Here is a 12,692-nt window from a genome sequence, read left to right on the forward strand (position 1 = left end):
TTTTATTTGAGTGAATATTGGTTAAAATGGAAGAGATGTTGTCATCTTTAATCCATACCAATTAAAAATAAAATCAATTAAATAAGAATTAAGAGAAAATAATTAGGAATAGGAAACTTACCCTTTTATTTTATTAGGTTATTATGAGTAAATTAGAATAAATAGGGAAGGAAAAAGGAAAGAGAGCCATTATGCTCTTGGGCTGCCAAAACTAGAGAGAAGAAGAGAGAGAGAGAGGCGTGAGCTAGAGAGAGAAGGAGAAGAAGAAGGAGAAGAGGGAATCAATTCTAGGGTATGTCTCTTATGTTTATGTTTTCTTAATTTCTCTTCTTTTGATTCTTGTATTCTTTACTAGAGTTTGATAGTTGGTTTTCTCCTTCTCCTCATGTTGGTTTTCGAAAACCCTAGGCTTGAACAGGGGGTGATATAATTTGAGTATTGGTTATCTTGTGTATTCTTGATTTTACAAATCAAGAGAGGTAATGGATCTTTAGCCCTATTAATTTCATGTTATCTTGGGTATTCATGGTATTTTGGGTTTGTGGTCAATATATATTGATGATGGGGGATGTTGTCTTGTTGGTATCCTTGTTGATCTTGTAGATTTGGTTGATGGAAAAATGTTTCTTGTTGTTTTGTTTGTATGGTTATTATTGTATGTTAGAAAGAAAAAAAAGTCATGTATAAAAGGGTTGGTAAAGGTTTTAAATTGTGATCTATTAAAAAGGATAATGAATATTTTTGAAATAACATGAAAGGATTTCATTATTTTGGGCTATGGGAATTTTGGCCTAAGGATTATGTTTAAGCATGATTGTTATTTTTTTATGTTTTTATGTCTATTAAAAATCTTAGAAACATGATAGGTTGTTTGTAAGATTTTAAAAGGATATATATTAGTTTTGTTCTTCCTTGGATTACTTGCATAAAAGTATGTCAAGAGATTATAATCAAGACAAGGTTAAAGATGATTATTTGATTATGATTTGTGAGAATATTTTAAGGTGGTTTGATGAATTATTGTATGCTAATGGTAACATTAAAATGATTAAAGAGGTGTAGAAACATGTTAAATAAATATGTATGAATTTTGTGAAATATGATGAAAAGAATGAATTTCATGATGTATAGTACTTGCTTATTTTGTGTATAAAAAGTGTCAAAATGATGAGAAAAATGTTTTTGAATGCTTAAGTAAATTTTGCAAGTGCTTTGATGTTTTAAGAAGTTAAATGGAAGATTTTAAGATGCCTTGAAATAATATTTTTGAGCAAATAATTACCTATAGCTTTTTTTATATTTTGATGAAAATATGAGTTTTTCAAAAAAAAAAATGGGGATTTTGAGGATATATTTAGTTGCTGGAATTTTGATAAAAAAATGTGAGGTTGTATTTTTAATAAAAGAAATTTGATGTGTATGTTGAAATAAATTAATGCCCTAAACTATGAAAATATTAAAAGTTGTATTTTCAATATAACTATGAGTGTTCATTTTAATAGTTATGATTTTTCTTTATTTTAATTAAGAAAAATGTTGAAATTAATTTACTTGTGTTTTTTTAAGTAAATCAAATAATGGCTGAATGTTTATTAAAATATTTTACAATAATTATGAGATTATCACTTATGAATTTATTCTATTTAAAATTAAGTCTTAAAAAAATAATACAAGTAAAAATGTATTTTTCTTAAATCTAAAAATTGTACTTTTTCTCACATTAAGTATGTAAAATTGTTAATTGGATTATAAGGTTGTTTTAAGAAAACATGTTAAATTATAAGTATTTTTACTTAATTTTTAGTCATTATTTTATGGAATTTAAAAGTAAATAATGGAATTATTATATTTTTAAATGGTTAAATAAATTATTTTATGAAATAAAATAATGTCTTAAGAGGTTCAATCAACTTAGTGATTTTAAAAAGATAAATGATGGTAATCAAACCATGTTATTTTTAAAACGATAGAAATAAGCGTGTAGAAATTATCGTTTTTAACATCATTTTATAACAACGTTCTCACGTATGCATGTCGCATGCAAATGAACTTTTACGCTAAAAAATATGCCTATTATGCAACCATATGATTTTTATAGAAAGACCATGCATGTAATATAGGTATAAATTGCATTATTCTTTTGATGACTTTATGTGTAATTATGCCTAGTTTGGATGTTGTGAGTGGTTTTCACCATGTGTGCGTGGCCCATGCTCACATAGGTTATATGAGTGGGCAAAATAGAGTTTTATGTGATGTTAAAGGATGTTATTTGGTTATGGTATAGGCTCGTTGTGAAGTTGTCATTTTTGCTTTGCTTGGACCTGAGGTAAGGAAGTTAGATAGAAATTTTGTTTGTTAATGCTGTGAATGGTAAGGTTGGCTTGTATGAATAAGAATGTTATAATTGATGATACTTTCGTAATATGAATTATGAAATGTTATATTGTGCTGATATGACTAGACTGTACGTCATTTGAATGCTCTATGTTATGAATGGTTGTTAGCGTGATGAATGCGACTCAACAATAAAGGGGTTGCTAAGGATGTGAAGACGTAACCCGAGTTACTAAGGATATGAAGACGTAACTCAAAGGGCAGATGCGCTGAGGTTATTCAAGGACCAAAGATCATGTTTACCTCCAGAGGTGACATGGACAAATTAGTGGGCCATGTTCACAAAGATATGATGTTATGATGATGATGACTTTGTATATGATGCCAATGTTGTGATGATTATGTTTATGTTTACGATAATGATGCTGATACGATAATGATGTTATGATGTATGATGTAAATATGTTTTGTTGTGTTTTACTTATGTGTTGTTTGTACTTCCTTACTGGGTTTTTAGCTCACCCCTTTACTTTCCCTTCCAGGTAGCAAATAGGTTTCTCTATGGCACGCATGGTGATGTGGGGAGTTCTATCGTCATGGTGTGTATGGTGTGGGGGCATCCTATGGACAAGAAACGATCAGTTTAAACGCCATTTTTCTAAAAATAATGTTATGTTTATTTTGACATTCGGAACTTATCAGTGGGACTTGAACTTTGGTTATTTTTAAGGATATTGCATGAAAACTACTATTTTTCTTTTTAAACTATTGGGCCCAACTTGCATGTTTTAGCAAGGCCCCACTTGGATTTTACAATTAGTGGCTTTTTCTCCTATAAATTCATGAGTATGCAAATGTTTTACAAAGCATTAGGTTATGGTGTTTTACATAGTATATAAGAGTTCATGATGGGAAGATTCACCCACTAAGTCTCCTCAAGTGTAACTCTGACATTCATTTAGATTAATACTAGTAAACATAATTCCATATATTGTTAGTAATTAATTATCAAATGTTCTACAAAGCCATATTACGAAGGTTTAGTCAGATAAGATGACAAACAAGTCATTGTAACATAGGTCACATCAAGAAACTAACAAACCAAACCTAATTGAACAGCACTTAAAAACTAACAAACCATTGATAGTCAGCCAAACGAATAGAATGAACCGCCCACTTGGACAAACTTAGACAAGGTTAATATCATAAAATTTTGAAGTTAAAAAGACAGAGTTGTTCATCCTCTTCTACCTTCCATTTGCACACGTACGCCGACCATATTGCTCACTTTTTCATCTAGATGTTGTTGGTATCTAGTCACTGCCTCCGACTTAAGTTCATCCACTACTTGGGACAACCTTTGATAGTTGGCCATGGAAGAACTCTATCCCAATCTTCTAATTCCTTGCATCATTCAACTATTTCGGCCTCCAGCTCCAATATCTTCACTTCCATTGAATTGTTACATTCCTCTAAGATACTTTTCTCAAAATTGATTTGCCAAATCTTGAACTTCTTCTCCTCCAATTTATCCTTCACATCATTAATGTAGTCTATAGGTGTAGGGGGATGGTTGTTATTCTATAGTGAGTGAACTCTTCCAGTTCTGGGCAGAGGTTTTCATGACGGGCGACCTCGGGGAAAAACTCTAGATTGCATGAGTCGAATGAGGAGTCGGAATCCATAGTTGACGTTGTTAGGAACAAGTTTCCTAATACGCAGTGGAATTGTGTGATGGGTTGGCCCAGTGTACAACAAAATTTTTGTAACATATTTAAACTACTTTTAAATATGCGCATCCATTAATATACATACATTAATCATAAACAAGAAAAGAATAAAGAACATACCTCTTGATGCCTATCAAGTTTCATTGCTATCTTTTCGTAAAATAAACGATCTTCCTATCCAAGCCGCTCCCAGGTACTCACACCAAGATCTTCCACAGTGTTCTCTACACTTCAAGAAGTGTGTGGGCACTTAGAGAATAAAGGATGGTATATTTCTGATTCAACTTGATGTACTCAACACATGAGATCAAGAAATAAGCCTGAGATTGGTTCGGTATCTTTTCAGGGAGAGATGGAAAGTATCGTTCTTTTTTTAGAGCGAATAATTGAGTATTGAGTATATTTTATTTATTTTCTGATAAGTCTAACGTATATAGAAAATTGTTGACGCAGTTCTTCGCCAACAGGTAATTAAGAAAAGAAGAGAAAGGGATTAGCGCTTTGATTGAACCGAAATAGATGAGTGATCATAGAAATGAAATGGTGACTCAAAATACGTTTTTTAAGTGGTTCAAAGGTTAAAATCCTTCTACTCCACTAGTCAGTATTATTGCTATATACTGGGTATTTGATTACAGGGTATTTCTTACAATAGAGAATCCAACCCCTATTAACTCCCAAGGTCTCCATATTTATAGGAGAAGGCACCTGGGAGTTGGTAAGAAGGTCATCCCGTGACCTTCTTACCTATCATGTCAACTCTGTGACATTCATGATTAATTCCTAAACCTGACACATAAGTGTGGTCAAATCAATAGGTAAGGGGATAATGGGCCGCACGGCCCAACCCAATCGTGGGTGTCTGAATACGCACGTTCTTGCTGCGTGTCCAAGAAGTCAGGGGTATATCAGACACGTGATGTCTGATATATGCATGTTTATCTTGCGTGATTGACTTTATAAAAGGTCACAGCCTCCAACTCCAGCCCGTACAACGAGCTGGATGCTTCCCTCGACCTGCGGCCTTCAGAGTCCAGACTCAGTCCTTAAGCAATTTTGGCGAACCCTTAGGTTATCCCGAGCTAAGGAGGCAGGACCTTATGACGGCAGCTCCGGTCTTGAGGATGTCCACGTGGTAGTCATGATTAGGCCGTATCTCAGCTCGCTGATCAGCCCGTGGGAAAATCAGGGCGTACAAAAATATTTCAATTTAAAAAATAAATATGTAACCAATTACAATTTATCTTTTTGAATTTTTCATTAATTAATTAAATAAATAAATAAAAGTGAAAATCCATTTCCTAATTTCTATAGCCAGGGACTGTGTGTCGTGCAACACCCTATAAAATAAGGGAATGTGATTTTTCCACAATTATTTAATTATTTATCCAAACTACCTTATCAGATAAAATCCAACAACTTGATAATTAATTCAAATTTGAATATATTTTCTTCTTAACTAATTATCACATATAATTAATTATTTGAATAAATATTAATCTTTTTAAATTCAAATCCAATTTGAACTTGTCAGATTATTATCTCCCACTCAAATAAAGATATTTAATTAATTATACTAACAAATTAAAACCAATTTTAATTAAATATTAATTTCAAAAATTTAATATTCATTTTATTATAATTTCAAAATTTTAATATTTATTTTATTATAATTTCGAAAATTATAATAAATTAATTATTTATATAATTTCAAAAATTATACAATAATTAATTATTAATTAATTTTGATAATTACAACTAATTTGTAATTAATTAATTAACCACTATTATCACATAATTGCATATTTGGCCCGAAGAACAAAATTCTTCTTAAATGTCATTTTACCATTTTATCCTTTATATCAAATCTTGTCTTAAATAGTGTTGATAGAGCTGTTGTGGGGACCTATGGACCTATAAGTCCAAGCTCCAATAAATTTGTGATTATTAATTAAACTCTTTAATTAAATAATCTAAATTTATTAATCTCATGATTACTCCACTATAAATACGAGACTGCACTCTTGTAATTATAACAATAAAGCATCCATTGATATAATCATTACATACAAATTAACCCTCTAATAATGGTTCATAATTAACCGAGAATAAAATTACTATTTTACCCTTTTAATTATATCTTGTTTCCTTAAGTACCATCGACTTTACTAGTGAAGGTTAATTCATAACCAAATTATGAATTTGAGCTCAATAACATTTCAGTCCCAAAAGTCAACCCTTAAGAGAACCATTATTCAATTTCTTATGAGAAGGTGTAGATTCCTTATCTGTATACTATGTCCCCAACCATTTACATTAATGAGTTCCCAAAACAAAAATTTTCTAGCCTGATCATTCTGACAAACCCTAACGAGTAAATTAAAGAACTCATATAACATAAACAAGAGTTCATAGTAACTTCAGGATTAAGATCTATTTGTATATGACCATCAGTTGATATATTTAGTTAATACTTCGAAACGGTATTTAACTAAGTATTAATAAACATATCTGGTACAATTCTATATATTCTCTAATATATATATAAAGCACCTCCACTAAAGTGTCCTACTACACTAGTAATCCGGATCTAGATCACATGTATCATAGTACTAGTGGACCGTACTTGCAATAATTAATCTAAAAATTCCATAACTTTATTTTACTACGAACTATTCAAGTTCATTTATCTCAATCACAATGCTCCCGTACCAATACGTGGTTGAGATCACATATATGAACTTAGGAATTTTTCTGATATTTACTTAATATTATCACAGAATAATATAGTCCATAAAATATATGCATATCAAATTCAATTTATTTATTTATTTATTTCTTAAAAACAATGTCTACTACATATGCTTTCAGGGAACAATTCCCAACAATCTCCCACTTTCCCTAGAGAAAAAGAGGCACCTCTCTCATTTCCATGTTTCTTACATGCTCCTTAAAAGATTTCATAGATAAAGTCTTTGTGAAAGGATCTGCAAGATTATGCTCTGAAGCTATCTTCATAACTACAACATCTCATCAGTGAACTATCTCTCTGATCAAGTGATACTTCCTCTCGATGTGCTTTCCCCTCTTGTGACTCCATGGTTCCTTTGAGTTAGCAACTGCCCCACTGTTGTCATAGTATAGGACTAGTAGATTATCCATATCTGGCACTATTTCCATATCGAAATAGAACTTCTTGAGCCACACAGACTCTTTAGTTGCTTCACAAGTTGCTATATACTTGACTTCCATGGTGGAGTCTGCAATGCTGGTTTGTTTAATACTTCGCCAGACTACTGCTCCTCCTCCAAGAGTAAACACTGATCCAGAAGTCGATTTCCGACTATCTCTGTTTGATTGAAAATCACAATCAGTGTAACCAGTGGGGTTCAGGTCTCCACCTAAATATACAAGCATATAATCTCTAGTATTTCTAAGATACTTGAGAATATTCTTCACTGCAATCCAATGACTCAAACCAGGGTTGAATTGATAACAGCTGACTATCCCTACTGCATAACAAATGTCAGGTCTTGTACATAGCATAGCGTACATAAGACTGCCTACCACTGAGGCATAGGGATACTATCCCATATCTTCCTCTTCCTGAGGTGTTTTGGGACACTGCTCCTTGGAAAGGACTACTCCAGAACAAGTTGGCACATCACCCTTTTTGGAGTTTTGCATATTAAAGCGTTCTAGCACCTTATCAATATAAGTTGCTTGAGACAGTGCCAAATTCTTGTTCTGTCTATCTCTAAGAATTTGAATGCCCATAACATACTTGGCTTCTCCCAAATCTTTCATTTGGAATTGTTCAGCTAACCAGTTCTTTACCTTTGATAATGATGTTACGTCATTGTCAATAAGTAATATATCATCAACGTAAAGAACAAGGAATACTACTACACCATCTTTGATTTGTTTATAGACACATGGTTCGTCAATGTTTTGTTGAAAACCAAACATTTTAATTGTGTCATCAAATATAAGATTCCAATATCTAGAAGCTTGTTTGAGTCCATAGATGGACCTAAGAAGCTTGCAAACTTTTTGCTCTTGACCTTTTACTTCGAACCCTTCTGGTTGAGATATGTAAATGGTTTCGTCAAGGTAGCCATTCAGAAAATCTGTTTTGACATCCATTTGCCAAATCTCATAATTCATGCACGCAGCAATGGATAAGAGTATACGAATGGATTTTAGAATGGAAACAGGAGAAAAAGTTTCTTCATAATCAACCCCTTCTTTCTGTGTGTAGCCTTTGGCTATAAGCCTTGCTTTGAAAGTCTCTACTTTCCCATCTACTCCTTGTTACATCCAGATTTCGAGACCAGAGATTATGACCTTGAAAACTGGACTCGTCAAGTGTGAGCTCGAAATGTATGAAACATTGTATGGTCCAGCTGTAAGATCTCCGAAGTAAAATAACGACCTCGAAGATGTGTAACCACGGGATGCTTTCTGAGTTCGAAATGACATGACATTGGGATACATCCGTTATCGATTGCCTTCAAATTAAACAGTCTGAGCTTGGGATGTGCAGGCTCGAGTATGATGGCTTCGATAGTGTCAATCTACTCCGAGCATGTCCTGAAGTAGGATGGAAATCTCGTAGCAATACCATAAGTCTCAACAGCCACAGGGTCGATCGCTGATCTCGAAGACCCGATGAGTCATCTGGGATAGCCCGTTACTTATGAACATATTTATTGTTGTACAATCCCAACATTTAAGGGATATTATTTAGTCTGTTATTCGTTCCCGATTCTTATGGGACGTTTCCATATATGTAGGAGATATTGTATTTAATGTCATTATTTAAATTGATATACAGAATATCTTCCCGAAATATGTGGGAATGAACTCTGTAACCTCCCCTATAAATATAGGAGGAATGACCACTTGTAAAGGAGAGATTTCTTTTGGCTGAAGAATAAGCTCTGGGTAATTCATCTCTGAAGAATTTCCAGAAATCTTTAAGCCTTAATAATACAGACTCGTGGACTAGGTAGAGTTAACTGCTGAACCACGTAAAAACCCTCTTATCTTTCTTCATTATTCATTTGCTTCATAGTAAATGTTGTTTAATTGCTCTACGATTTAAGTTGACAAAAAATGGCGTCAACAATTTGGTGCATTCATTGAGAGCATTAAGCAGTACGTACGTGAGTCTATTCAGTCGAAGAAGCCTCCCTGAGTCAACTATGGCCGCGAATGATCCCAATATTCCTAAGGAGGAAATCTTAGAGGAAGTTGACTACCCCCGGCACCCTGGGAAGCAGCCGATGATGAATTCGAATTCAGATGAGAGGAGTGGGTCCTCTGACTCTCGAGGACCACTAGCACCACCGGCCCCCAGGGATGACGAGGACATGTACTACAACCCTGAATGATATGTCCCTATTGTGGAGCTTGAAAACCGTCAGTTGCGAAAGCAGTTGGCAGAGGCCAAGAAATGTAACGAGGAGCTGACCAGATTGGCTACTGAGGCATAGGCGGCTCAGCCCCCGCCTCCGCCTGAGGCCCAAGCTCCACCTCCGCGAGATGTTCATGTTCCACCACGTAGGCCTCGTGGGCGACCTTTAAAAAATGCTGCCACACGAAGAATGGAGCAACCTCCACCACCTGCAGAACAGCCCGCTCCCCCAAGGCCCCAGAGAAATACCCGGGCTGGAGCTCCTGCCAACTCAACTGCTGAGGTACTGGCCGAGATTGGGAATAACCGAGCCCCCACGGAGGCTCGGACCCAAAATCCTGGTAACACGCAGAACGTTCCTGAACCAGCACAGGCAAACTCGGGACCTTCTAGGCCCCGTAATGGATGGCAGCCACCATCACCCATAAGGCACCCACCATCGCCGATAAGGTATCCCTCACCAACTCGGAGAAACACGCAACCGACTCAAGATGATAGGGAAAGGCGTGCAGGGCGAAAACATGGGAATGGGGAGACCGCTAGGGAGCATAGAGGTACCCAACCCACGAGAAGCCAAATGTCTCGATCTTACACTATCGAGATGAGACAGCCAGAAAGGAACCCATCTCGAAACAACCGCGCGACGAGCCATATTAGTGAAGGCTCAAGAGATACTAGATCGGTCAGTATGTATGACCATGGACGCAGAAATACTGGGAATCGAAGGGATCACCCAAATTTACGGGAACATCTGAACCAGAATCGAGGCAATGATAACTCCTCAAACCCAGACTTGAGGGATCACCTCAATGGACGCAAGAATCCTATGCGGAGGCGCGAAGTTGGAATTGCGATCAATGATAACCAGTTTCAAGTCAGACCTCCCATGGATCAAGTCCAAGAAAGGATCGTACAACTGGAAAGAGCGTTCAGGCTCTCACAAAATGAACGAGGTCAGGATCGGGACGAAGAGTTCGATGAGGAACTCGAACCCTTCGCCCCCCATATCTTCAACACCTCGTTTCCTCAAGGATTCTGAATTCCTCATGTCCCACCATTTGATGGGAATTCTGATCCCTGCAGTCACTTGAGTACGTTCAATACAATTATGAGAGTGAGTAATGTGAGCTACGAGCTCAGATGCTTGCTGTTTCCAGCCTCGCTCACAGGACCAGCAAAAAACTGGTTCGAAAAAATAAGAGGCATTCAATTGCTTCTTGGGATCAATTATCTAGAGATTTCAAGAAGCAATTCAGAGCCATGATTGGAATAAGGCCCGAGGCATCTGCCTTGACCAATGTCCGGCAATAGCCAAATGAAATGTTGAAAAGTTACCTTACAAGGTTCAATTTGGAAGTCACTCGAGCTCGTGACGTAGACGACAGCGACCATTTAATGGCTGTCTGAGCTGGGGTAATGCCTGGAAGCCCTCTTTGGGAAGATATGTAGAGGAAACCCATGAGGTCCTTAACCGAGTTCAATCGACGAGCTCAGAGGTTTGTTAATGTAGAAGAGGCGAGGTCAGCGTTGAATATGGCCTCTCAGCCCGTAACTACAACAACAAACACAAACTCTGCCTCGACTTCGACAGACCCTACGACCTTGAAACCCCCTATGGATAACCCTTCTAAAAGAAAGAAGAATGAAGGGAATAATCCCGAAGCGAAAGGGGGAAAGAAGAAGAAAGGGGAAAGATATTTCTCCGTGTACAAAGTGTATACCGAGCTGAATGAGTCTCTGGAGAATATCTACCTGGCTAATGAGAACCAGGTCCCTTTCAGGCGTCCGGACCCCATGAGGAACCAGAAAGCAAAGAGATATTCTAGTAAATACTGCAGATTCCATAGAGATATCGGACATACAACCGATGAATGCAGGCAACTAAAAGATGAGATTGAAGGCCTGATCTCGAGAGGATATTTCAGGCAATATGTAAGAAACCAAAATCCCAATCAGGCTTCTACTAGTCAGAGGGCAGCTGCACCACCGCCTAAAACAATAACTCTCGAGAAAGGGAAGATGAGAGACCCCATCCGATTGATGGAGAAGATGTTGTAACCATCTCGGGGGGACCTCATCTCGCAGGATCGGGCAGGAACGCCCAAAAATGATACATGAATGAGCTGAAAACTGGTGATGGGTCTCCTTACGAATCTGAACCCAGGACTCCGAAACACCAGAGGGCTGAATCTCAACCTATAACTTTTACTGAGGATGACGCATCTCATGTGCAGTTTCCTCATAATGACCCGCTGGTCATCACCCTTCCGCTCGCGAACAAGAGGGTTCACCGAGTCCTGGTTGATAATGGGAGCTTAGTGAATATCCTCTCTAAGGCCACCTTAGAAAAGATAGGACTCATGCTTCGTGACCTAAAGGCCTATGAAACGACATTATACGGTTTTTCAGGAGAAGGGATTGCCTGTATGGGATCTATTGAACTCCTTGTAACCTTGGGAGACTACCCGGTCTCAGAAACCAAGATGATGGAATTCATTGTAGTAGATATACCATCGGCCTACAACGTACTGCTCGGGAGACCCACCCTAGTAGGCCTGGGGGCAGTTTCGTTTGTAAGGCATTTGGCCATCAAGTTCCTGACTTCTAGTGGCATCGGGACACTGAAAGGAGACCAGCTCGCAGGAAGGGAATGCTATAGCATCTCCATTAGAGGAAAGAAACAGACAAGCGCACAGACACTTGTCATAATTCAGAATAAGGACGGAACAGTCTTCGAGGTAGACGAAGAAATTGATCCGAGAATAGAGGAAAGAGCTTAACTCGAGCCATTAGAAGAGCTCGAAGAGGTTAGGCTCGAAGAAGTATACCCCCCAAAAACAGTAAAGGTATGGAAAAACCTTCCAGAAGAAACAAAATAGCAATTAATTTGCTTTTTGAATAAGAACCAGGATGTTTTTGCATGGTCACATTTGGATATGGTAGGGATAAATCCGAATGTAGTAAGCCACGCTCTAAATATTGACAAAAGCTTTCCCCCGAAGCAGCAAAAGCGAAGACTCCTGGATGACGACAGGAAGAAGGCCCTAAAAGAAGAGGTCGACAGGTTGAAGGCAAACCCATTCATTCGAGATGCCTTCTACCCCGATTAGGTCGCCAACCCGGTGTTGGTCCCGAAACCTAACGGGAAATGGCGGACCTGTATTGATTACTCTGTAGAGTCCAAGAACTTTACTTAGCTAATTGTT

General features: G+C 37.1%; 1 long non-coding RNA gene across 1 annotated transcript; it reads left to right on the top strand.

Annotated features, from left to right (window-relative positions):
- Nucleotides 1-205: 205 nt before the first annotated feature.
- LOC133784137 (uncharacterized) lies at nucleotides 206-3,199 on the top strand. The gene is made up of 3 exons (XR_009871151.1): nucleotides 206-292; nucleotides 409-479; nucleotides 2,880-3,199. It is a non-coding gene; the product is annotated as an uncharacterized LOC133784137 (long non-coding RNA).
- The last annotated feature ends 9,493 nt before the right edge of the window (nucleotides 3,200-12,692 follow it).

The sequence above is a fragment of the Humulus lupulus genome, chromosome 6, assembly GCF_963169125.1.
Source record: "Humulus lupulus chromosome 6, drHumLupu1.1, whole genome shotgun sequence".
Taxonomy (NCBI): domain Eukaryota; kingdom Viridiplantae; phylum Streptophyta; class Magnoliopsida; order Rosales; family Cannabaceae; genus Humulus; species Humulus lupulus.